Below are 26,447 nucleotides of genomic sequence, written 5' to 3'. Positions count from 1 at the left end.
TGACAAAAAGTTCTTTCAAACGCTGGAGATTTTTATATATCTCCTAGGTAGGCTTGGGAGACACATTGAAATCGCCTCGTGGCTAAGCAGCTCTTTCATCAGCCAATTTTTAGAGTCTGCTCGTTATCAACCTCTCTAAGCTGCTTTCTATACACCCGAACGAGGCTAATCTCTGTTTAAATAGAGACTTACTGTACGCTGGAACTATCTGCCTGTGTAATTACCAAAAGGTAATTAGCGTGAGCATTCAAGAGACGATATTGGACGCCTAATAGGCTGTGTTCTCCGCTTCGAAAAAGGTTATTTGTACAGAGAAGATTGAAATGATCGAAGAAAGGGAGTTTTAACTTTGGCGTATGAGATTAGCCGTACGTATGTGTACATGCATTATGCACACAGAACATATATACACAAAAATACACACGTATACAATTTCTATTCGGATAAGTAGACAGAATTCCTCGTTCCTCAAAAATAAATCTCCCTCACATTTCTGACGAGAGAGAGAGAGAGAGAGAGAGAGAGAGAGAGAGAGAGAGAGAGAGAGAGAGAGAAACTGGTTGCATTATAGAACATATTTTGCGTGAAAGGTGGACTGCAAAAGAAAGAAAGAGAGAGAGAGAGAGAGAGAGAGAGAGAGAGAGAGAGAGAAGAGAGGAGAGAGAGAGAGAGAGAGAGAGAGGAGAAATTGGTTGCATTTTGGGACCATTATTTCGTAAAAGCTGGACGTTTGCTTTCCTAATGCCTTAATGGAAAGAGAGAGAGAGAGAGAGAGAGAGAGAGAGCGGGGGGCATTTTGATAAGTATATATCTTTCATATAGCCATACTTTTATGAGTCAATAATTAGTTTAATTTAACAATAATAATAATATAATAATAATAATAATAATAATAATAATAATGAATCATACTGTAATGGGCTTAATGTCTGTCTGTCTGTCTGTCTGTCTTTCTGTCTGTCTGTCTGTCATTCAATCACGGCCAAAAGCTGGTCAGATGGGCATGAAACTTGGCAGGGTTATGGTGGGGACCCCTAAGATGGTTTGTAATGGGGTTTCATCCAACCTAACCCCCTCCTTTGTAGGGGGCGGGGGTGAGAAGGGATTCCCTGAAACGGAGCTTTTTCTGGCTTGTGAAACGAGGCTGGTTATTCCCGTAGACTTAGTTACTTTACGATTTTTCATAAATAATTTCTGTACAACTTCCCAGAGAAAGTCGCGAATATTTCAGCTCGGACACAATAGAAGATGAAAATTATCATCAATATCCGCAAAATTTTTTGAATAACTTAAATCCATCGGGATTGCCAGTGCACAAAAATAACATTGAAGAAGTACTGCCCGGTAATGTTTCTTCGGAATTTCGATCCGGCCAATAGACATTGCAATGGAACGAGGTACACCGTTATGGAGCTAAACTCCCACGTCATCAAAGCAGTGATAGCAACGGGTCTCACACCAGCAAACGTCTGTTCATCCCCGATTCCTCTGATGCCTTCGGACAACCAGTTTCCGTTCCAGTTACGGCGCAGGCAGTTTTCCCATTAACCTGCCTTCTCATTCACGTGCAACAAGTCGTAGGGCCAGACTTTGGATCGTGTTGGTGTGTTTCTGCCGTCACCCATGTTCATGCATGGCCAACTGTATGTGGCGATGAGCAGAGCAACTGACTCTGCCAACTTGAAATTAAGTTGTGGACAAACTGATAATATTTGTGTCAAAAGAGGTTCTGTAGTAGGTATGTATTAAAAATTGCCCTTATTTTAATATTGCTGAACAAATAGTACATATAAATTTTTCACTTCTGCACCGGTATTTTATCACCCATCATAGATGGGTAAGTTTGCTAGTAATAATAATAATAAACTAAGGAACCTCCGTAACGAGGCTATAATATTGAAAATAAAAACCACAGTAGTGTTAAAATATATTATTGTACAATGCTAAAAAGTACAAGGAGAGACCTTCGGATACGCTCCGCATCCCTCTTCAGTCCAATGCGGGAAAAAAAAAAAAAAAGACTGGTTTCAAGGTGATGGATTTAAGTGTTGTCAGTTAACCCCCGTTCGGTTGTGTCTGTTAGCGAAACGGCTGGAACGGCGAAGTGGTCGTTCAGGTGATTCCAGCTCAGCAGACACTCCATCGGTGCCATGACTTGAAGCGTTAGTAATCTCAGTCATCTAGGAAAAAAAGAGGGGTGGGAGCAACATCAGGGTTCTCACAATCACCAGACATATGAATCTTAAATCGCTGATCAAGTGGCCAATTATATAAAATAAAACTATCTTCATCAGTGAATATTTTGTTCCCTCGAAAGACACACCCCTTTCTAATAGCAGCCCCTTCCACTAAGCGACGAACACCAACATCCCCACTCTTATAAAACAACGAATGAATATGAAACAAGAGCATTATTCATTGCATGGAGCTCATAGGCCCTACGATGTTCAGAAAGTCTCGCCAACAGAAAAAACCGAACAGGGGTTACCTGACCAACACTTAAATCCATCCACCTTTTTTATTTTTATTTTATTTTTTTGCGCTGTTGCTAACTCCCCTCCATTGTTTAACCATCAGTAGGAGTGAAGAGGGATACGGAGCAGTATCCGAAAGTCTCTCCTTGTACTTTCTAGTATTGTACAATAAGGGTGGATTTTGACAAAGAAAAAATCTATTTCTGGGCAGTGACCTGTGTCGCCCAGTGAAACATTCCTATAGCATTCATTTCTAAGGTATAATTATTGCTAAATATACAAGAGAAAAGCTACATTGGATTTATACCAGAATAAATCCGGTTCGTCACACCCTTTAATAGGGTGTCGGTATAAAAGTCTGGGGTGAGTGAAACACTACCGCAGGTCTTCTGCCATTTATTCTCTTCCTTTGTCAATTTCCCCATTCCAAAGAGGAGCCGTACCAACGCCTTCCCCCTAGCCGCTACTGCTACTACTAGCGCCCTCAATCTTCATTCCTGAATATAGCACCCAAGCTTGGGTTCCCCGGGTGAGGATTTTAGGGTTGGGTTCACTGGGCAACACAGGTCACTGCCCAGAAATAGATTTTTCCTTTGTCAAAATCCCTTTTCTGGGCCTAACCTATGTCGTCCCCGTGAAACAATAACAGAGAATAGAAAGCACAAGCTTGGTAAGGGTGATTACAGTGTTACTGGAACAAGGGTGAAATTAGACTAATAAAAGTGATTCAACCTTTTTTAATAGTTATATATAAATATTAAAGGAGTAAGGATAATCTACAGATAACTTAAATCTAGGTCCTCATTTCTGAAGTATATACAATACTAAGATTAAATAACATAAGGACAGAGTGATTACTTACTCCGTAAAAAGATATTAAACAATATAACTTGTTTTGTCTTATGAGACAAAAATAAACATACAAAGTGGTGCAATATAACAGATCAAACTAGGAAACCGAGGTGAAGACTAGGGTTATAAGCGAGGCAGGTAGGAGAGAAAGCATAAGAAAAAAGTAGGTATATTGATACTGGATATTAAATATGACTAGGTTGTATCAGGGGTAACTACATTCCCTGCTGCCACTGCTGAAAATTTAAGGGCCTCTAAGGATTTCAAGTAGTGACGTTTAAATAATTTGGTGACTTCCAACCTGTGTACTTCCTCAAATCATCAAAATTCATATGGTGGAAATAGTTAATTGAAGTAGCTACTGCTCGGACATCATGTAACGTGGGGTACTGATTCCGGGTTGGCCTGTTTAATACAGTAAAGGATTTGCTGTCTAATTGCCTTAGTGAGACTGTTCCACCATTTTCTCTGGTAAATAAAGGACCTGAGGTTTTATTGGAAGTTCTGTCTAGGAAAGATCTCATGTCTTGACCGGACAAAGGGATGGTCTTGTGGTAGCGAACAATCTTCCACGAAGACCATCTACTCAGAGGATCTTCATTTTTGGCCAAGAACCTTCTATCTGCTAGTAATAGAACCTCTCCAGATGGGAGGAAGTATATGATTTGGCTCTCTAGATAAGAGCCGATAATTCAGATATTTTCTGGCTCCTGAAGCCGGGCTGACAAGAAACAATGTTTTTCTTAGAAGGGTTGTATAAGTACCCACGCTCATTATTGGTATCTGATGCTAATTTAGACATCATTCAGAAACCAGGAGACTGAATGGGGTCTGTCTGTTGGTCTTATCTAGCACAAGCTCTTGGAATTGATGAAAAGTATGATTCTGTCAAATTAATATTAAACCCAAACTGGAAAATTCTTTTTAACGCAGATTTGGTTGTGGTAATAGTACTAGCTGCTAGACCTTTCTCAAATAAAGTCCTGAAGAAAGTAACAGCATGATTTGTATTCATAGCTTTTATCTTTGTTTCCTTTAAAAAGGAGGCTAGTTTCTTTACCGCAGAATCATATTGTCTAAGGGTGGATTCCCTTTTATCTGATTCTAGGAACCTGGTGTTAACCGGGGTCCATGTTTGCATCTTTTGAGCCGCAAACTTCATGAAGTCCATAAAGTTAGGGCATTCTGAATCCACGAGGAAGCGTACACAATCCTCGTTTGTACTAGTTGTGTTAGCCTTGGATTGGGGATCTGTTTGGGACGGAGTCCTAGTTCTTTGAGTAACGGATACCATTTGCTCTTGGGCCAGTTGGGAGCTACTAGAACAACTAGTTCCTTGAAGGATCTGAGCTTGTCCAGTACCTTGCATGAGTAAGTTTTATTGGAGGAAAATAGGTAAATGTTTTTGGCCATTTGTTCCAGTCTATGGACATGGCGTCTGTTTGCCTGGCTAGAGGATCCAGATTGGGAGCCACATAGTGTATTAACTTGTGGTTGGATTCTGTGGCAACAAGTCTACTTGGAGACCCGTTGGCATTGATGACTGATCCATTTGAATGATTTGTTGTCCAAAGACCATTCCGATTCTAGCGGAGTTGTCCTTGACAGTGCATCCTGCCACTACATTCCTTACTCCCGCTAGGTGAGTTGCTGACAGGTGCCATTGGTTCTTTGCTGCTAATGAAAAGATTGCTATCATTACTGGTTTATGTGGCTTGATTTGGAGCCCCCTCTGTTTATGCAGTGGACTATTACTGCACTGTCCAAAACTAACCTGATGTGGATTTTCTTTGCCGAGAGAGTTTTCTCAGGGTTAGAAATACTGCCATGGCTTCCAAAATATTGATATGCAACTGGCAGAGTGTAACTGACCAGGTTCCTTGAACTTTTTTGTATTGGGAGTAACCTCCCCACCCGCTTAGTGATGCATCTGTATGGATTACTAAGCTTGGTGGCGGGAATTGTAAAGGAATTGATTTTCCTAAGCTTCTGACTTCTGTCCATGGACGGAGTCCTTTTCCGTAATATTGCCGGAATACTGGAAGTTGTGTCCCCGCCGTAATTTCACATTCGCTCTGGTTTTCGCCAAACTCGATTATGCCTTGAGTTTGGCTTTTAGTAGACGTCTGTTACTGAAGCGAACTGGAGCGAGCCTAGTACTCTTTCTAGATTCCTCCTGGATGTTTGTTTGTTTTTGAGGAAGCATTTCGTAGTGCTTGCTATTTGTTTCCGTTTCACCGATGGGATTGATAGTTTGTGGGAGTTGGAGATCCCATTGTATCCCCAACCACTGGAACCGTGAAGCAGGAATTAGAACGGGATTTCTTGGTAGTTTGTTATCTGGAACCCTAGGTATTCCAGTAACTCCACTACTTTTTTGAGTTGCTTTGTGACAATCCTTGTCGTTCTTGGCCCAGATAAGCCGTCGTCAAGATATGCCGCTAGCATTATCCCCTGCTTTCTTAGTTCCTGCACTACCGTTTCTGCTAATTTTGTAAATATCTGGGTGCTATGTTGATCCCGAGCGGCATTACTTTGAACGTGTAAGCCTGGTTGCCTAGCCTGAAGCCTAGGAAGGGACGAAAGGGCCTTGCTACTGGAACATGATAGTAGGCATCTGTAAGATCTATAGAGGTGGTGACGGCCCCACGGGGAAGTAAGGTCCGTCCGTACCTGTGAAACGGTTAGCATATGGAACTTGTCGCATTGAATGAATGAGTTCCAGATTGGGAAGCAAGTCCTAACTATTATTTTTTGCTTGTTTGAGTCTTTCTTTGGAACGCTGAACAAGCGTCCTTGAAATTTTAAATATATTTGGTTTTTGTTATTGCCTTCTTTTGAAGAAGGTCTTGAGCATATTCCAACAGATCCGTTGTCGGGTGTTGATAAAATTGTATTGATGGAGGAGGGCCCTTTCTTCCAACTCCATCCGAGTCCTTTTGCAATTATGCTGTGTGCCCAATTGCTGAATTTCCAGCGGTTCTTGTACAGGTTACAACCTCCCTCCTACCTGAGGTATTCTCACTGTGCTGAGGGTCCGACTACCCTTGTTTCCTCTGAAGCCTCTTCCTCTGCCGGATGCTCTTCCGCTGGCTCTGCGAAAAGCTCCCCTGGCTCGGCTTCCTCTAGCAAACCTGTTATAGCCATGAAACACCCCCTGATTTTCAAAGGAAGAACTAAAGGCTGGGGAAGATGTGAAGCTACTCGAGCTTTGAGGCTGTTGATGTTGAGGTTGAATTTTTGAAGTGGATGGCTGGTTTACCTGGTTTACTGGAACCGCCTGAACCATAGGTTTGCTGTGTTGGAAAGTTTGGAACCTTCTTGCCTTTTTCTTTCCCCTTAGAGGGTTTGATGATGAATCAAACTTTCTTTTGGGAAATAGTACCCAGTGGACTCTCAAACTCTGATTAACTCTGGCTGCTTCGCTGAGTACCTCATTCACAAGCCCTCCGGAAAAAGGGTTAGTTAGATCCCCAGATTGAAGCCTTGATCAATCTATTAGGCTCATGGCAGATCGAAGCATCAGCTAGAACGTGCTTTCGGTCAGTTCCTTCTCGCTACTGCGAAGTCATACACATCGCACTGCAATGTGTGTAATAATGACTTTGTTAAGATCTTAAACAGGGGTTCTTCAGCGTATACCATGGTTGTCATCTCTGCCATAGTGACCGAGTTTATAGTTCTACCAGAGCGACTTCTGGCCTCTATATTCAGCTCCTAATGAGTGCTTCTGGGAGCCTGGGCAAACGTTTCGTAAAGAGATCTGTCGCACAGTCCTGGCTTAACTTTCCCACTGAGAAGGTTGCTTGGAGCATCCAGCCAGTTTTCTGTACCTCCCGGGAGGAGCACAGATGGTAAATCTGTCTCCCTGATTTGAGGCATGGGTTTGTCTTCCGCTGCTGCCTGAGAGTTTAGTTCCAAGATCTTGGTTTGCACATGGAACCGGGATATCCTCCGGGACCACGAACATGGTGAAGGGACTCTTGTGACGAGTAATTTTAGTGTTTGTACACTCCCATTCAGCTAGGGTACGGACCCAAGCTGATTGGGCCTGGTCCTCTAGGAAAAATTACTGTCTCCCTTATGGTATCTTGTTTCTTTCTTCTTACCTAGAGCTTCCTCCGTCAGGCGTGCATAACCTGAAAAAGGAAATTGGAGACCCGGCGGGTAGAATTCAAAATCCTCTACCGGCCGAGTTCCGTATCCTTCAATAGACAATTTGCCCTCCGAAAATGGAGCGTGTGCAGCTAGTCTCCAAGGGTTATTTGCCTTGAAAGGTGGTAACTTCGAGGCATCCGGACAGGCAAGGATTGTTGCGTGTGGCCGGATTGAAGGACTGCCTGCATAAGAGACTCTTGGGTCTCCAATCTTTGGGCCAGCGATTGAATAGATTGGCCTGACGCTTCTCTATTCGAGGCCAACTGGGTCGAGATTTCCATAAACTTAGCCTGGAAAAGATTAGTCATTTCTCGCATGATTACGCTAGAAATAGCAGCCGGGTCTAAACTCGAATCCTGTTGTTTCGGTTTCTGCAACCTGGTTCGTTGTACTCTGCCTAGGTGTCGAGACATTACCTAAGTCCGCCGTCAGTTTGGGAGGCTGATGACGACTGGCACGAGTCTCCCTAAGGGACTTCGGTTTGAAGGCTTAGGAAGGGGTTTGGTAATTGATCTATGGGTGATCGGACCTAGATTTTACCTTTGGAGTTACCGACATTGGCTCATTTCCTGAAGTCACAGTTTTCTTAATAACTCCCTGAAAAGAAGAAGAAGAAGAATGAGACGGACTAAAGGATAGTACTTTAGCCCGTGGATCTACTGCCTCACTTACTCCCCTACCTTCCTCCTGGGTGTCGGTCATCATCGGTTCGAGGGTCTAAATTGATCGCAGCAACCTCCTCAACCATATCTCCTCCCAAGCCTTCTAAATCTTCTGCCAGTATGGCTTGGGTCTCATCATGAATCCTGGTGATGATTGGAGCTGCCAGATCCGTTGAAACCGCTGCCGACATCTTAGCATTCGGGTATATGAGAGAACACAACTCCTCAGACAGCATGTAGGGTCTTTTGCCTTTGGCATTCCTGCCAAATCCGCCTACCCAAATCTTGAGGGTCGCGAGGAGCTGCATCCCTTTCCACCTGCGATTCTGGAAGAGAATTACTCGTTAAGCGGACAATAATTTTAGTTTAATTTTTATGGCTGCTGAAATATGAGTCAATCCTCTTATTCAAACAATTATTTCACTATCTCCCAGCTTGCATTCGGACCTACCGTATCAGAAGTGAAATCCTGCATCAGGTTGTAGCAGATTTCGCAACCGTCTGGGTGCCAAACTACTAGGTCGTCAAGCTGGATTGCGCAACCTGCGTGCGAACTACACACTTCGTGTCCGCATGGTTGATGCAGCATTGCAGTACAGGCTGTCTCCTGACAGCGGGACCATCTGTAGTTAAAGATTGATACATGAATATCACTGAATATATCCACCGGAGCTGTATCCGGCAGTACATGTATTAACTAAATTTAATTCATGCCGGAATGTTGTTAATTAACATTCCACCGGGTATGATTCTAGCGGAATATTGCCTAGTATATAAGCAAGTCAAGTGCTGATTCCGGTGGCATGCAAAAAATTTCTTAAGAATAAAAATGTTTTTCTCCATTTCCTTTCGCTTTCTGGTCCTCTTTTTTACGCTTCTTTTAACAAAATAGGATTAATGCCGACGGAACAGGAAAAATTTTAAGTTGAGCTGTATCCGTCGGCTCCGGAAAGGTTCCCCTAGTTTATACTAGGACTTGCCTTGATTTGTGTAAACTGCCACCGGAACGGGACATAAAGTAGCGAAACACGGGGGCCGGAAAGCTATGAAGAGGAAAAAGACCATAAGTCTAAAATAAAAATCTAATATCTATAATATTTTTCCGGACTTAGGATTACCCGCCGGAGTTAATCTTAAATAAATCTGGCGGAGGTAACCGTAATGTCTTAAACTCAAAACCTTAAGTTTATCGTAAAATTTTTTTTCGGAAATTATTCCAAATAGTTATGTACAGAGCTCTGTGATACTGAAACTTTTCATCCTATCCCCTTTCCATGTAAATTTATGACCGGAAACATCCCGGGCTGAATCAGGACTAAGCCTGATACTATACATAGAAGCTTTGTTATAAATAACGAACGGTTCTAGTTGCGTCCCGGACCCTCCGGGACGGGAGGACTAAATATGGAAAGGGCAAGGGATATGAGGTATGGTATCTGGAAGTACCGGGTAACTACCTTCTTGTCGAGCTGGGAAGTTTGTCCAGGGGCTTGACTGGATAGGTAACAGTCCCTCATAACTACCTGATAAGAGGAGAATTCTCCCTCGACTGGACCCCCCCCGTGGGAGGGTGGGGCTCGAATGATTACTTGAGTAGCATAGTGAGTAGCATGGGGGGGATGGAGAGGGAGTCACCTCGAGGAGTGGAACACTCGTAATCAGATTGTATAACACCTACCAGGGTGGTATCAACCTCCTGGTCAGGAGTGGCTCAACCTGGTCACAGGACAGATGGCCACCGGCCTACTGCTCTATAACACCAATCATAATGTGTAAACGATAAAAAATAACAAACTAGAATCTAGTGTGTGAGAATTGAATTATCTAATAAAATAAAAGGAGCGGCTAGCTTATCCTTCGACAAATCACATTGATCTGGTCAGGACGGCCAGAGGGCTCTGACCAGCTAGCCTACCATTCCGAAAAACATAATTTTTTAATATCGATTAGGAAAAAGGTAGGCTAGGGGAAATATAGATCTTATAAGTTAATTCAATAACGCAACAAAAACCCTTGTTTCCGTGTCCAGAAAATCTTTATAGTGAAAATACACGAAAGGGTAGATCGTTAATACTTCTCACACGACCAGAACAAAGTTTTATAATTACATGTCAGGATCTAAAACAAAATTGATATAAGCACTGCAATTAAAATGTGTGGACTACAATAAGTATGGAGACTAATTGAAAGTCGTCGATACGAATGCCGAAAATAACGTAGAAGGCTGACTCGGGAACGGCGCATGCAGGTTCCTAGAATGTAAACAAGCCTAACTAAATAAAAATCGGTCAAAACTCTTATAGACTCATGCAGTACTTAACTTGATCCAGAGGAATCCTGACGATCAGACATAGTGATAAATCACGAAAATCACAAAAGAAAAATTTCCAATGAAAACGTGTGTGGAACACACGAATGCTATGAAGGAATGAAGATTGGGAGGCGGTAGTAAAGTACAGTAGCGGCTAGGGGGAAGGTGTTGGTACGCTCCTCTTTGGAATGGGGAAATTGACAAAGGGAGAGAATAAATGGCAGAAGACCTGTGGTAGGGTGTTTCACTCACTCCAGGATTTTATACCGACACCCTATTAAAGGGGTGAGGTGAACCGGATTTATTCTGGTATAATCCAATGTAGCTTTTCTCTTGTATATTTTGCAATAATTATACCTTAGAAATGAATGCTATTGGAATGTTTCACTGGGCGACACAGGTTAGGCCCAGAAAAATATTTTAACGCTACTGTGGCTTTTGATTATTATTATTATTATTATTATTATTATTATTATATTAGTTATTATTATTATATTATATATTATTAATTATTAACACCTAGATTATTTTACCTGTCACATCTGTCAAATTTATCAGGAGCCTAATAATTAATAATAATAATAATAATAATGATAATTAATAATAATAATAATAATAATAATAATAATAATACTTTATTATTATTATTATTATTATTATATTTATTATTATTTTATTATTATTATTTATTATTATTATTATTATTATTTATTATTATTATTATTTCGTTCAACCAATGGCGGGAGCGCATTGCGCCACCGGCCAATGAAAACGCAGCTAGCGGTTGAACCCCTGCTGACCTGCCGCTATATATTGAGTAGATCCTGACAGCAACAACAGTCTGCTCCGACCACTGCCGTGATCATACTCGGATGATACCGAGAGAAACGTTGGCCAATATATTAACTTATATCTTGACCTATTTGTTCATTTACTGTAACAAATAATAAATTTGTGACAATTATCCCTGGAATTGACTGCTCCTGATGAGTAATATCGGCGCAACTACTCGCCAGTTGTAAATAGCAGTGAGAAAGCTATTATTAGAAAAATAGAGAAGACAATATCAATAATACAATTATTACATTATTATTATTATTATTATTATTATTATTATTATTATTATTATTATTATTATTATTATTATTATTATTATTAACTACACCTAAAATATTTTACCCATCACGTCTCTCAAATTTATCCACAGCTTAAAATAAAAATGAAAATGAAAATAAAAATTAAATAAATAAATTTTAAAAAATCAACAGCATCTCGTGCGACAAGATTACTGGAAATGATTGAAAAATAAATGTCGGAAACTATTGGAAATTATTTGTCTGGTTCGTTCATATATATTTTTGTGGCGGTTGGAGTTGGGGGAGGCGAGGACCAGTGAGGGAGGGTGAGTAGGGCCAAGCTCATGACCCCAAATACAACAGCAAAGTTATGCTTTGTCAAAATCAACTCGGTTTCAAGGTCCCGGATTTGAATAAAACAAGTTTTTTTTTTGCTCGATGTCTTTTCGTGCTGTTTGGATTGACAGGTAAATTGTCTTCTGAATTTTTCGGGAGATATTTAATCTCTCTCTCTCTCTCTCTCTCTCTCTCTCTCTCTCTCTCTCTCTCTCTCTCTCTAGTTTTAAGCAAAGGTCACACATGATATTCTGGTGGAAATTCTATGTATTAGGCCCTAGGGTTTATAATTAATGATATATTGCCAATATGTTCGCTGTGACCTATTGGAATGCCGAAGCAACGACCCGAGAAAAGCTGATGAATGGTTTCTGTGGGGTGGCGTGACATAAAACTGCATAGTTAGACGAGTCAATGTACCTCAGTTCATGAGCTCTTTCCAAAGTGCCTTTGGGAAACTGGTTGCAGCCAGTAATGTGAGGCGTTGTCGAAATGTGCATTCGTATGTGCGTGTGCGCCTCTTCCTTTTAAAATGTATCATACCCAAGTCTAAGGGGGATTTGGCATAGAGGCGGCTTTGAGAGAAAGGCAGGATGCCGGGAAAGCTTAGCGAAAGTTTATCTGTGATTTGTGTGTGAAATATTCCGGCTGCTTGGACGGTTCTAGCGGAAATATGGGGTGGACCGAGAGGGAGTCCCGATGGAAGAATAGGCATTTGGTGTGACAAATACTTTTTAGACATTTTAATCTTGGGGTTTTATCGGAATTAAGTTAGTCAGTAAGACTTGGATCATTATCTTTGTTATTAAATAAAATTGTATATAATGCATCTCTTTCATTTTGATTACCTGTTTTATATGTGATATATATTACTATATATATAATATATATATATATATATATATATATATATATATATATATATGTATGTATGTATAATGTGGTATGTGGTGTGCTATGCAGTATGTTTTTTTTTATCTTCAGTGAATTAGGATTAAATTGGTAAATTTTTATACATATATATATATATATATACTATATACCAATTTACAATTTAATTTTAATTCACCTAACCAAACAGTATTATAACCACGAATATTGAATGAAACTTAAAAATATATTTAAACATTCCTCTACCTAATTAAACGAGAGAGAGAGAGAGAGAGAGAGAGAGAGAGAGAGAGAGCAAAGGTGTACAAATACAGTCCAGTAAAACAAATGAGGGACGTAACTAAAAAAAAAAAATAAGAAAAAAACATAAATTTGCATAAAGGGATTAGAGGCTTAACTAAACGAAATATACGAAATAAGGAGTTGGGAATTATGCAAGAAAAGTAAAGAAGCGGGCGGGAAATGATAAATGGGAGATTTGTAAGCTAAAGGCAAAAGAGAAGAATGACTGTGTTAAATATGTGAAGTGATTACTTATGCATGCAACAGAAATATGCAAATGAATATTATGTTAATTAATTTTAGGCAAGATTATTTATGCATATTGACTGTGTTTATGCAGTTAGCAGTGAATATGCAGCTACGTGGAAGGATATTGATAAAGGGAATATACAGCAGTATGCAAATATACGTGTATGCATCATAAATACTATAAAAATAAAATTGACATTAAGAAATACATTTCAATAGAGTTAGACTCCTATATTATTATTATTATTATTATTATTATTATTATTATTATTATTATTATTATTATTATTATTATTATTATTATTATTATTATTATAAAAAAGAAATTATATCAATAAAAAATATTCATTTTCTTTAAGTTCTTCTTATAGAATATTAATAATATCGATTTCTCGTCAATAATAATAATAATAATAATAATAATAATAATAATAATAATAATAATATAATAATAATAATAATAATAATAATAATAATAATAATAATAATAATATAATAATAATAATAATAATAATAATAATAATAATTTGTCAGGCTCCTTAACTAACCCAACTAGAATTTATCTTTACCATATGTCCAATGTAACACTTCAGTATATTATACCCATTTCCAATAGACCTTCGTCCAATGTTATTCACAGTAACTATAACTGAGCCGATTCACACCAAATTGCAAAGTATTTTAACATTCATGGTCTTTTGTGATATACTCATCTATTCCAGCAGATTTTTTTTTTTATCTAATTTTGTACATGACACCTCGCGAAATTGGTCATGAATCATAGGGGTGCGCCTGGCTCTCTCTCTCTCTCTCTCTCTCTCTCTCTCTCTCTCTCTCTCTCTCTCTCTCTCTCTCTCTCTCTCTCTCTCATGAATTTGCCACTGGATAATTTGTATTGTACAGATATGTAGATGAATAGATAAATGAAAAGTAACCTCTCTCTCTCTCTGTTATGAATTCGAAAGTGAATAATTTATATTGTACAGACATGTTGATGAATCCATGAATGAAAAGTAACTGAATACATATGGAAATAAGGAAAAGAAAAAAAATGCAATAAAAATCTAATATATAATAAATCACAGACAGAATGTATGCATACACGACTATCAGTCTTAAGAAATATATGTTTACGATGCTTAGACAGCCATTCATAATTAATAATTAATAAAAAATAATAAACAATACCTATTATTATTATTTTAGTATCTTGCTAGGAGGAAACCCCTTCTAGCCTACTGAACTCAAGAAGTCCTTGAGGAAAGATGTATAAAAAAATAAATAAAAAAACAAGTAATTTTTTCTTGGGTTAACAAGATACCAGCCATCCTCAACTGTGTTGGCCTTATGTCAGCTACAAAAAAATCCCTTTTATTTATCATTCAATAGGTCTCCCCCAACCCAGCTCCCCTACTTTCTCCATAAATCACCTCCATATCCATAACGAGTTATGGAGTTGGATTTTGTAATTATCTAAGAGGAGATGATAGGGTTAGGTATATATACACACAGTTATACATAAATATGACATATTTTTAAAATTATAAAACGTTTGGAACATGTAGGAAACGTTTCTAGAGATGTATAGGTATGATTTCAAATATATGTTTTGGTACAGTCATGATTAAAAGTGTCCACAAATCTCTACAAATGTTCCCAACATTTGTCACGCATGTCCCTGAATTTTTATTTTCATCATTACCACACCAAAAAACACTTACTTTTCAGTCGGAAATTTCCATAACCTTCAATCAGTATTCCTTACATATCCCCCAATAAGCCCAAAGCAGTTCCCCCCCCCCCCTCTACCCCCCATCATCACCACACCAAAACACTCAAAGTCTACACGAGTCTTTGAGTCAATTTCCGCTCGCCAGCCAGAATTTGCTCAGCTTCCCTCAAAATCTGTGACGTTTGGAGACGCCTCTCTCCTACTTTCATTCCCTTTTGAGAAATCTCACGTCAGCTTGAAGTCTTTTTGATGTTTCGCACGCTTCAAAGAGACGATGCAGCATCCGAGATCTCTCTCTCTCTCTCTCTCTCTCTCTCTCTCTCTCTCTCTCTTCTTCCCTTTGAAAATGGGGTGGGTGTGATACCTCCTGCTTCCTCTTTGGAAATAATTATGTCAGCTCTGAGGCTTCTTGTGTCCCTCCCGCTGCCACTGTTGGTGTTTCACCAGATGTCGACGGTCGGTTGAATTCGGGATATATACATATTAGTTTTTAGGTGATCTCTTGTTTGAATTTTATCAGTGTCCTTTTTATGTTATTTATCTGTCTTTTATTTCATTGATGTTATTTATATTGTTCCATTAAACATCACCCAATACTGGAGTTCCCTATCATGGCATAATCTGTTAACCTAACCTAAACTAACCTGCCTAACCTAATCTAATCTAGCCTGGCCTAGACTAGCTTAGCCTAAACCTAGTCTAAACCTAGTCTAGCATAGACTAACTTGACTTAAGCTAGCCCAGCCTACCCTAGCATAGCCTAATATAACTTGACCTAACCTAATTTACCCCAGCCTAGCCTAGCCTAACATAACCTAATGTAACCTAATCTAGCCCAGCCTAGCCAAGCCTAACTTAACCTAACCTAATCTTAACTAGCCTAGCACAAGCACCCTTACCTTAGCCTGTAGTATAACCTAAGGATACCCAGTACTGACCCTGATTTAGTCATTAGTTTAGACATAGGTAGACAGATAATCTATTTTAAATATATTTGAAAATATTATAATTATTAATATTGTACCTACATTTCCCACATAAAAATCAATAACAATTATATAAAAAAACACTGAAAACCAAACTTACCAAGAACAGACATGAAAAAAACTCTTGAAAACATTTTAATGAAAAACAATTATTAAAAAAACATAAAACCAAACTCACCAACAACATACATAAAAAAAACTCTTGATAATATTTTAATGAAAAACAATTATTAAAAAAATAGCACATAATACCAAAACTTGCCAACAACATACATTAAAAAAAAAACCTCTTGAAAGTATCATACCTCCAAAAACATCTACAAGATCACTCAGGACTTTAGCCAAAAGCAATTATTCCTCCTGAGAAAGCAAGCAAGCAAGCAAGCAAGCCCAAGCAAGCAAGTAAGCAGCAGAAGGAGCCTTCCTTCCTATCGATCACATTAACACGCTCCGGGGCCAGGATGGCGGGAATCCCATTAGCGGTGATGAAACAACCTGTGTTTGTAAAATTAGTGGAGAAGGTGGGGTGGGGGGGGGGAGGGGAGGGGAGTAATGTTGGGGGGGTGGGGGGTATGTTATTCAATTTGCTTTACCTAAAGTTTGATGCTCCTGTTAAAGTTTGGTGATTGTGCACTTACGAGTTTCTTTCTTGGGTAATGTGATTGTTATCCCATGTTGTAATGATTTCCCTGATTTGCATCTAATTGGATTTGGAATGTGTTTGGTTTTGAATCAGCTGGGTAAATCATGGGTAGATATTGAACTGACTTTTGTTTAGCGACCATCTCATCTCTCCTCTCTCGTCCTCCTCCATCCTGTCCTCTCTCTGTCTCTGTGTGTTGTTTGTGTGTGTGTGTGGTGAATGAATATATATATATATATTATATATATTATATATATAAATATATTCTATATATATTAATATCTATATCTATATATATATTCTATAGTATGTATATCTATATATAATATATATATATATATATTATATATTATATAGAATTATATATATGTTATATATATTATTATATGTATATAATTCTATAATATATATATATATATATGTATTAGTTTAGAATGTGTGTTTTTTTGTTTTGTGGATTAGTAAGAAAAAATCTAAACATTCACCATATAATGACTATCAGTATCTCTCTTCTCTCTCTCCTCTCTTCTCGCTCTCCTCTCCGTTCGTCTTCTCTCCCTCTCTCTCTGCTCTCCTTCAGTCTCTTCTTTCTCTTTAATCAATATCACCCGCACACACACTTTGTAATCAAATATGTGATGTAGATATCAAAAGCTATATGCTGTTTTAAATAAAAAACCTTGGAAGAAATTACCTTGAAATCTTCTTATTTCAATTGCTATCTTCTTTTTTTTTCAAAACCTGCCCCAAAAAACCAAAAACGTAAAACACCACTCTGGAAAGTAATAGATGCAGAAATATCACAGGAAATCAGAGAGCCCTCCCCTTTTTGTATCACTGTACCTGTAACCTTTACTCCATAATTTGTACCATTTAGTCTTTACCTGGGAATGTCCATTAATATCAAGATTCTTGTCTACCCCTGTGAATAGTTTCAAGCTCACCTGAGGTGGGGGGGGTTAAAAAAATCATTCTATAGTTTAGTATTTGTCCTTGATATACCAATTACTCTCTTTTCTGAATCATTTCAATCATCTCAAAAAGCAATAAATAAAAAAAAAAAAGCCCCCCTCCCCCACAAGAAAGGAAATCAAATGACCCCGATAAAACCACCTCTTGCAACTTAGGTTTTAAAATCTGAAAATCCCATAACAAAAAACAAAAACAAACCAGATTTGGCAATTATTGGTTTTTATTGAATGGTATAACCTTTTTTCTTTTTACTTTTTCTTTATTTGTACCTGAACAGATTAATTTTGGGGGAGTTTCCTCTCCTCCGCCCCCCACCCAGTAATTTAATTAGGTCTAGACATTTTTAATGGATGTTCAAAATATAAACAAATAATGGATTCACTGATTCTCCATCTCCACTGGAAGTAGTGATTATTAATTTAAATAGTGTGTTTTTGATTTTTAATCTAATTGTGAGATATGACTTAAATTGCTGATTAGATTCATTTGGGATTTTTTGGGTTTGAAATCGAATGTGATCTAATCGGAGGCTTCTGAAATATAATTAATTAAATTAGTCCGAGCTCGGATTATAGCAAAGTAATATTGATTAATTATATTTAGGTTTTGCGAGAGATAGAGAGATAGAAGATAGAGAGGGAGAGAGAGAGAGAGAAGAGAGAGAAGGAAGCTATAGATTTTGCAAGGATGTGTTTCATTTGTGGAAGTATATTTTAATTTTAATGTTTAAAATCATTTATTCAGTTTTTTCGCGGATATAATTCTTTGGTTAGAGCGAGAGAGAAGAGAGATAGAGAGAGTGTTTTCCAGTAACTGCTGTGTAAGAGTTGAGATACAGGAGCCTTTCGTATGAAAATGAGGACAAATTAAAACAATTCTCGTCCCTCTCTTTCTCTGTCCCTCTCAATTACACACACACACACACACACCCACACACAAACACACACATCACACACAAATATATCTAATATATATATATATATATATATATTTCTATATATATATATATATATAATACATATATATATTATATATAGTATCTATATTAATATTTATAACATATATACTTACCCATAATCACCCACACCACACACTCTAAACCAACCAAAAACCTCACCCCACCCCCACCTCCACTCCCCCAGCGCCCCCCAAACCATTGCCTAAAGAAAACACATTGCCAAATATGAAAGCAATAACACTTTATTCCCCCCCACCCCCCACCCAACAGAAAAATAAACCTTATTCTGGGTAAAAACCTATTGGGGGAAGGAATTCTCTGTGTGCAATGAAGACCTTCCAACCGAGCACGAATGTTTAGCATATTTTGTGCCTCCCCACTAACGAGGACTTTTCCCGTTTTTGGTGATGAGGTAATGCCATATTCTGTATTTTCTGTTGCCTCTTTTTTCTCCTACCTCTACTGCTCTTGACAGCTGTTGTAGTGGCTGTGTTTGAGGGGTAGAAGTAGGTATGTCGTGTAGTCCTTTGACGGGTTGTGTGTGTAGTTGGTATACAACGAGTGTTGTAGTGTATGGAGTGTGTAGATGAGGAAGAGATCGAGAGTGAGAGAAAGAGGAGAGGAGAAGAGGAGAGTGAGAGAGAAGAGATCGAGAGAGATCACTGAAGGAATATCTATAGATACAAATAGACATCATTTATGCTAAACTGGAAATTATAGATACAGGCATGATTTAGGAACTCTGTACGTTATAATATATCAAGCTATCACTTAAGAATTAATACAGACAACCATATTTTTTATCAATTGCCACCACCAATGAATAAAGGATTAAACTTAATAAAGAGAAAATATAGATAAAAAATAAACTAAAGATGATTGGTTGTTCTTTTTCTTTTCTAAACTGGCGAAATTTCCAAAACTTTGGAACCACAAAGAAAAAAAATCAAAAAAATAAAAAAAATAAAAAAATAAAAATTCCTGGACAGCAAAAAGTTTTTCTTGGGCTGGGGGGAGGAGTTGTTATTTGGTTGGTGGTGTAGAGTTTTGGTGTGTTGGGGGTGTGAGGGGGGTGGGTGTGTGTCCTATAAAATACCGGTGACCAGTCCCGGTTCCCTGGGCCATTCTTGACAAGGTGCCCCAAACCAAGGGGGGAAAGATAGAGAAGTTTTGGCTCAAACAATCCATCTGAAAAGTTCGTGACCTTGATCCATGAGTTGATTTGTCGTTTGCAACTCTGTTTGGGATAATTGGTCATAATTGTATAAATACTTATTACCAATATACATACATACATATATTATATATTAGTATATATATATATATATAGATTTATATATTATATATATATATATATATTATATATTTTTAATATATATTATATAGTATATTGTAATGTAATATTAATTAAAGACTTTTAGACTTTGTTGTAAATTGATTTTTAATTGCCCACTGTTACTAAACATTTAATGGACATTTGATAGAGTAAACTTTGTATTTTTTATGAGAAATGAAAAATTGATTCTTAGTCAATTATTTTGTCCCAATATTTCAGACAATTTCAATTTAAGACCCCACAAAAAGACACACTCCTCCGTAGACCAATATTTTGTTAACAATTATAAGAAATTATTAAGAATTATTTTAATTCTAAATTAGTTTCTTTGGCAAAATACCCTGGTTTGTCATGAAATACTGGGTTAGGTTATATATCTATTATGATATATAAATATATATATAATATATATATATAGATATATATATATATGTAAATATATACTATATAATGATCCTACATATATATATAACTTTATAGATATATATAATCTATATCTTATATTATATATAAATACATATGCATATACATCTACATATACATACACACCACACAGGACAAAGGCACCATCTAAACAACTCATAAACCTGCAATAACAAAATCGATAAATTCTCCCACTTAAAAATGGTTATTGCCAAAATTTAAACACAAAATACATTTGAAATTTAATTGACGATGGTTTGGCCAATGACAAGCTTTCGAATGTTATACCTAACGCTTTCGAACAGTTGGTAAACAAAGTGAATGAATTTATCTAAATGGTAAGTATGGGTGGGTGTTTTGCGTTTGAATATTGCACGATGCGAAGCCTCCTGCCTCTCTCTTCTCTCCTCCCTCTCCTCTCGTTCGTTGCCTCTCTCTCCTCTCATCCTTCTCTCTCCATCTCCTTTCTCTCTCTCTCTCTTTCCTTAATAATGCCTGATGGCGGGCCACGTATAATTGAACAAGGTAATGTCAGTAGTTGGGGTCAGCAATGGCTTGACAAATGTTTATCAGGTAAACTAATAATTGTTTAATTTATTGTTTGTTTGGAATTTAAAACTTCACCATTTTTAAACAGAATTTATAATTGGTCATCAATGTTTCAGTCATTCATTTATGAAACTAATTGGCATAAGGGACGTTTTTGATCCGCCCTCAAATGTAGATGAAAGTAAGGCTAGTCAGTATTATAAACATGTGAGAACACGTGAATTATTTTTTTTGGTATCTTTTATATAATCAATTAACATTTTAACGGTCCATTTTTTCTATACGTTATTAGTTTATTTATTTTTCTATTTTTGTTTTTTTATTGATGGGTTGGGTCGCTTCCTTTCTCTATTTCCCTTCAAAAACACCACTTTTCTAAGTCAAAAAACAAACAATCACTAAAAAGAAAAAAAGAAAACTTCATACAAATTATCTTACTATAATTTGCGTAATGTCTGTCCTTCTCTTTCTGGTCATTCAATCACGGGCCAAATGGCTGGTCCCATTGGGCCGATGAAACACTTGGACAGGGTTATAGTGGGGACCCATAAGATGGTTTTATCAAAATCTGGTTTCAACATACCCTCAACTGGCAACCCCCCTCCGCAAGGGGGTGGGGGTGGTGGTGAGAAGGGGATTCCCTGAACGGGAGCCTGATTCTGCCCGTGAAACACGAGTGCTTGGTTGATGGCCATAGACTTGGTTACTTACTAATTTTCATGCAATTAATTTCTGTGTATTATATATGAAAGGGCTGTTTGGCCTTATGTAAACATAAGGCAACCCAATGGAGGTTATGTTAGACTTGCGTATAACTTACGCTAAGTCGGGTTTGGTTATGCACTTCCATACATTCATTGGAGTGTCCTTGGGGTTTTTGATGATAACTTTCGAAGGGGGAGGGAGGGAGAAGTCGGTATCTACTTTGGTTTTATGATGACGATGTGTTAAACCTTCATGCATGATATCATTGCTTTCTGATGTGGAGGTTTCTAGTAAAAAGAAAACACGAAGTTATAAAAAATAGTTCTTAATTCTCTGAGATTACCATGATGAAGATCATAGGAAACTTTGTAACAAGGTCTTTTCCCAATGAATGATGGCTAACTTTCCAACATCTACATGATCAAGCTTAAGTCAAAGATGTACAGGTCTTCTAATGACGAATCAGCTTTGAATCGCCTTCTGCCAATGATGATGGCTAATTCTGTTTCTGACTACCATCTCGGTTTAACAAATCCTGAAGGAATCTGGTCAGTAGCTCGAAGACCATGTGAAACATGCATACAGATGGCATAGATACAATACCGACGTAGGCCATTTGAATTATCGGTCGCGGACAGTTTGTCTCTATCCAGGAAGCTTGGACTAATGTTTTTCCAAAACAAATGAAGGACCACAGGTGACGGCAAACGTCATCTTAGCCTACTTTATTGTATAACGTCATCTAAGCATACTTTATCGGTCTCTGGTCTGATCACAATTCCTGCAAGCAATCTGGGTTGACCTCATAGTTTTTATTTTTTTATAACATATAGGAATAACATTCCCATATTTTTATTAAGTAACACATTATGGTGAATATATATAGATATATATAAGAAAATACTTATAAAGTAAAAAAAAAATTCAATGGTGTACACAAATAAACGATTCAAGGTAATAACGATATAATGCATATGATGGATATTCGTAAATAATAATGATGCACGTGATATATAATGCTACAGTTTTTTCACGTTCAATTTGATTAATATACCATAATGCTATCAGAAACATACTAATGTAACTCTGATAATTGAAACATAGGATAAAGCTTAAAACAGCGTGAAATGCAAATCATTTATTTTAACCTGATAAAATTCGTAATATATGAAGTGATAAAATTATTCTTTTTATGCTAATTCTCATTTATTTTTTATGCCAACTTTTATATAACTCTGCATTTATTGGTAATATAAAAGGTTAACATATTTGATTTTTTTTTTTTTTTTTTTTTTTAAAATAGGCTACCTGATTTCTTTATACATATTTGGTATATTGGATTCTATAATTATTGATTAATTAAATGTTTGGCACTTCAATACAACTGATTCACATAACGACTAATCTAAGTGCTTAATCCTAGGTGCACTTTAATATATTTACCCTAGTGCAATACACGCAAGAGATATATTTCGATTCTGTTATTTATGATCATTTTTATATATAGGATACCATGATACTTTTATATATAGGATACAATTGTAAACTTTCATATAGGATTACCTGACCGAGGGTCAATAGACCCCTGGCGAGCATTCTAGCGTTTTCAAACAACTTTTCGTCCATTACACAGTTCCAGACAACCACCTAATAGCCTTAAATGAAATTGGCCCAATTCGAAATGGTTTAAAAACAAAGGGAATTGCCTGGGCAGGTTCCAAACGTTCTATTTTGCCGCTCATGCATTGTTATTCTCTGCCATCCTAAGCCATACGAATACATTCGCGATGAATAAAATCATTCCCTATGAATACTGAATGGACTACTAAACTAAAGCGGTTCAAATCTTTAAACGCATATATAGTTTGGATAGTTTTATTAACCTATGGTTACGTTTGGCTTATTGATTTTATCGTGAGTTCCTTTTTCATTATAATTTTGCAACCCTTCCGACTTTTCTTACTGGATTGTTATTATATTGGCTCCCCCCACTTGGGTATCCATATTTAGTTTTATTTTTATTTATTTATTTTATTTAATTTTTTGTTTTGTATTTGATAAATTAATAGCTTTGGTGCTTGAATATGTGGAAAATGTAGGTCCTAGCGGCGTACCCGGTATATTGGCTACTTGTTGGTATCCAATTTCTATAGATTACAAGATATGAATGAATGCTAAAGGTATTTAAAATCTGTGAGAACCGCGTTAAATAAGTTCCAGTTGGGTATCCAATATCACGAGTGTAACTCGTACGACATGACGCTTTTCTTTCTTATTTATCCGCTCTACCCAACCGCGATTGCTCTGGTGACAAAATAATATTATTGGTTTTTCTTAATGGCAAACGGAATTCCAAAAAAAAAAAAAAACGCAACGATTAAAGGAGATTTTATTATTGATTTACACCCACCCGAGTCAGAGATTTATCATGTGGTTGAATTCCATGTTTTCTGATTTAAGCACTCATAAATAGTTCCTAACTCACTCAATTGCGGTGTTTGTTTTTTAGTGCTATAAATTCTATATAACGTTGTCAATGGAACATCTATTAAACCTAAAAAGTGTTTATTTCCTCTGTCAAGACTCGTAATTCTGTTTAATAACATTTCTACGTATATTCTTTCAAGGATTGATTTGGCACGGGATCGGTCCAGTAAACTGACAGGTTTGTCTTAGTGTGCCCCACTTGTTTTCATGACACGTGGTTACAATTAGTTATGGTGCTTTTTATATCTGTAATCATTGTATGGCCGTAACAACGAGTGGATTTGGCTTTCTGTGTACATAATGGATTGGAATGCAACCAGTTTAGGACGATTGGTATAAAGAGATTACTTACTACTACCTGGTCGTTAGTCACCGCTGCTGTGTTCCTCGGGTTTTGCCAATCGGTCCACGGACCCTACATATAATATTACATTTGTATTAACAGACATATTCTGATAACACATACTTTTAAAATTATATCTTTTGCTTTAGGGTTTTCTCCGTTCGAAGTGTTTATTGTTTTGCTTTAGCTGCTGACCCTGTTTTTTCCGGTTCGAAGTGCTTATTGGTTTTGCTTAGCTGCTGACCTTGTTTTCCATTCGAAGTGTTTTATTGTTTTGCTTTAGCTGCTGTACACTTGCCTTTGTTTCAGTTTTGGTAACAGTTTCTTGCAACTCCAACCCGAGGTTTCAATTCAAGTTCACTATCTCTTGGTTTAATGAATTTTCTTTTTGTTTAGATACTGGTCTAAACAATCGTCACCCACGGATGTTTCTATATCTTTTTAGTCCAATTAATGGTCCTTTGGCAGTTATGGTTGCGGGATTGCGGGTAATGCGTCAGCTATGATATTTTTGCTTTCCCAGGTGAGAATATCTTAACTTGGCTCCAAAAGACCTGAGTGATTCAAATGGCCAACGAGTTTCCTTTGGGACTGTGATTAAAGCCTTTGAAAAACTTGGGTAATGACTGAATTTGGTCAGTAAAGGATTTCTTAAACAGGATCGCCGTAGATTAGTGAACTTAAAAATGTACTAGTGAGTTAAACGATACCTAGTCCTTCCTTGCCTATTACTGTAAAAAATCATATTTACTTTCAGGGGGAGGGCTTTAGTTTATGTGATAAAAAGCTATAGGAAAAAAACTTCCTTATTTAAAATCGGGAATTTTTAAGTTTATGGTGGAGCTGCAATTATTTCCGCTTTTAAGATATCGTGCTAAAACGCCTGTTGATGCTTTTCAGACCCATAATAAATCTACGCCCCTTCTTTGTAAGATATCTGTTAAAGTAGCTGCTTGGTGATGAATAGTTACATATTTACATACGATTGGTAAATAACCTACCCACATACAAGCGCAAAAGGTGCTGTATCCCCTGTTTTGTTATTTATGTTAATAGGTACCAGAAAGTTATGAATAGCCGACCCACCTTACCATGGACTACTTTTAAAAATACCTTTGACTAGACACATAAAAACCTATATTAAACATGTTCGGTTTTTTTTAAAACTCACATTTAGATATTTGTTACTCTGAGATTATTTTGTCTTTGTCTCTGAAGCATCTAGCTCTAGTTTATGTGAATGTACTTCTAAGGTCTTAAGAAAGATTACAAGACCAACCTCAAATATGGCATGTAACAGGGTAATGCCCCTAAAAGTCCTCAAACAACACTATATTGGTAATTGGGGAGGGGAGCAAACGTAAGCTGGAGGCATAACGTAAAAATTGACAATTGTCCCGTGAGTGTGCTGAAGGCGGTGTAAATGAGGTTACAATCACTTAGGTTTAATGGTATCTGGTGAAAGCCTTCCAAGTCAGTCCAAGCTGGTGAAAACAAATTTAATTTCTGACCTAACAAAGATAAGATATCGTCGGTACATGGCAACTGGGGGGGGGAAAACCGGGATCGGGAATCGTTTCCTTGTTTCAGGGTAAACTCTACGCAGAATACTCCAAGTCCGGATCTTTTTATGGCATGAACGTTTGTGAAGGGAAAAATTATATGGGCTATTTTGATTTCCTTAATGACTCCTATTGGGGAACTAACATTTTTTTCAACTTCGTCATTTATCGTCTATTTTTGAAATTTCATTGGGGGTCTATAACGAAGGTACGTATTATAGCTTTATGTTTGTCCTTAGATAGACCTTATTTTTGTGTTAAATGAACATCCGTTTTGCTCAGAGATCCACTCGTTAGTGGGAGAAACCAATCCTGGTATTACTTCAGGATAAAAGATTAAAAAAAAATTCTGCTGGAATCACCTCTGCTTGAATGACTTTTACAGATATTACCTTTAGATAGAGTATAAGAGAGGATTCATCTACGACTGGTTTTGGCATGATTAAAAATTCGCAACAAT

Source organism: Macrobrachium nipponense, chromosome 49 (assembly GCF_015104395.2).
Source record: "Macrobrachium nipponense isolate FS-2020 chromosome 49, ASM1510439v2, whole genome shotgun sequence".
Taxonomy (NCBI): Eukaryota; Metazoa; Arthropoda; class Malacostraca; order Decapoda; family Palaemonidae; genus Macrobrachium; species Macrobrachium nipponense.
The sequence above is the reverse complement of the archived record's forward strand: the minus strand, read 5'-3'. Positions refer to the sequence as shown.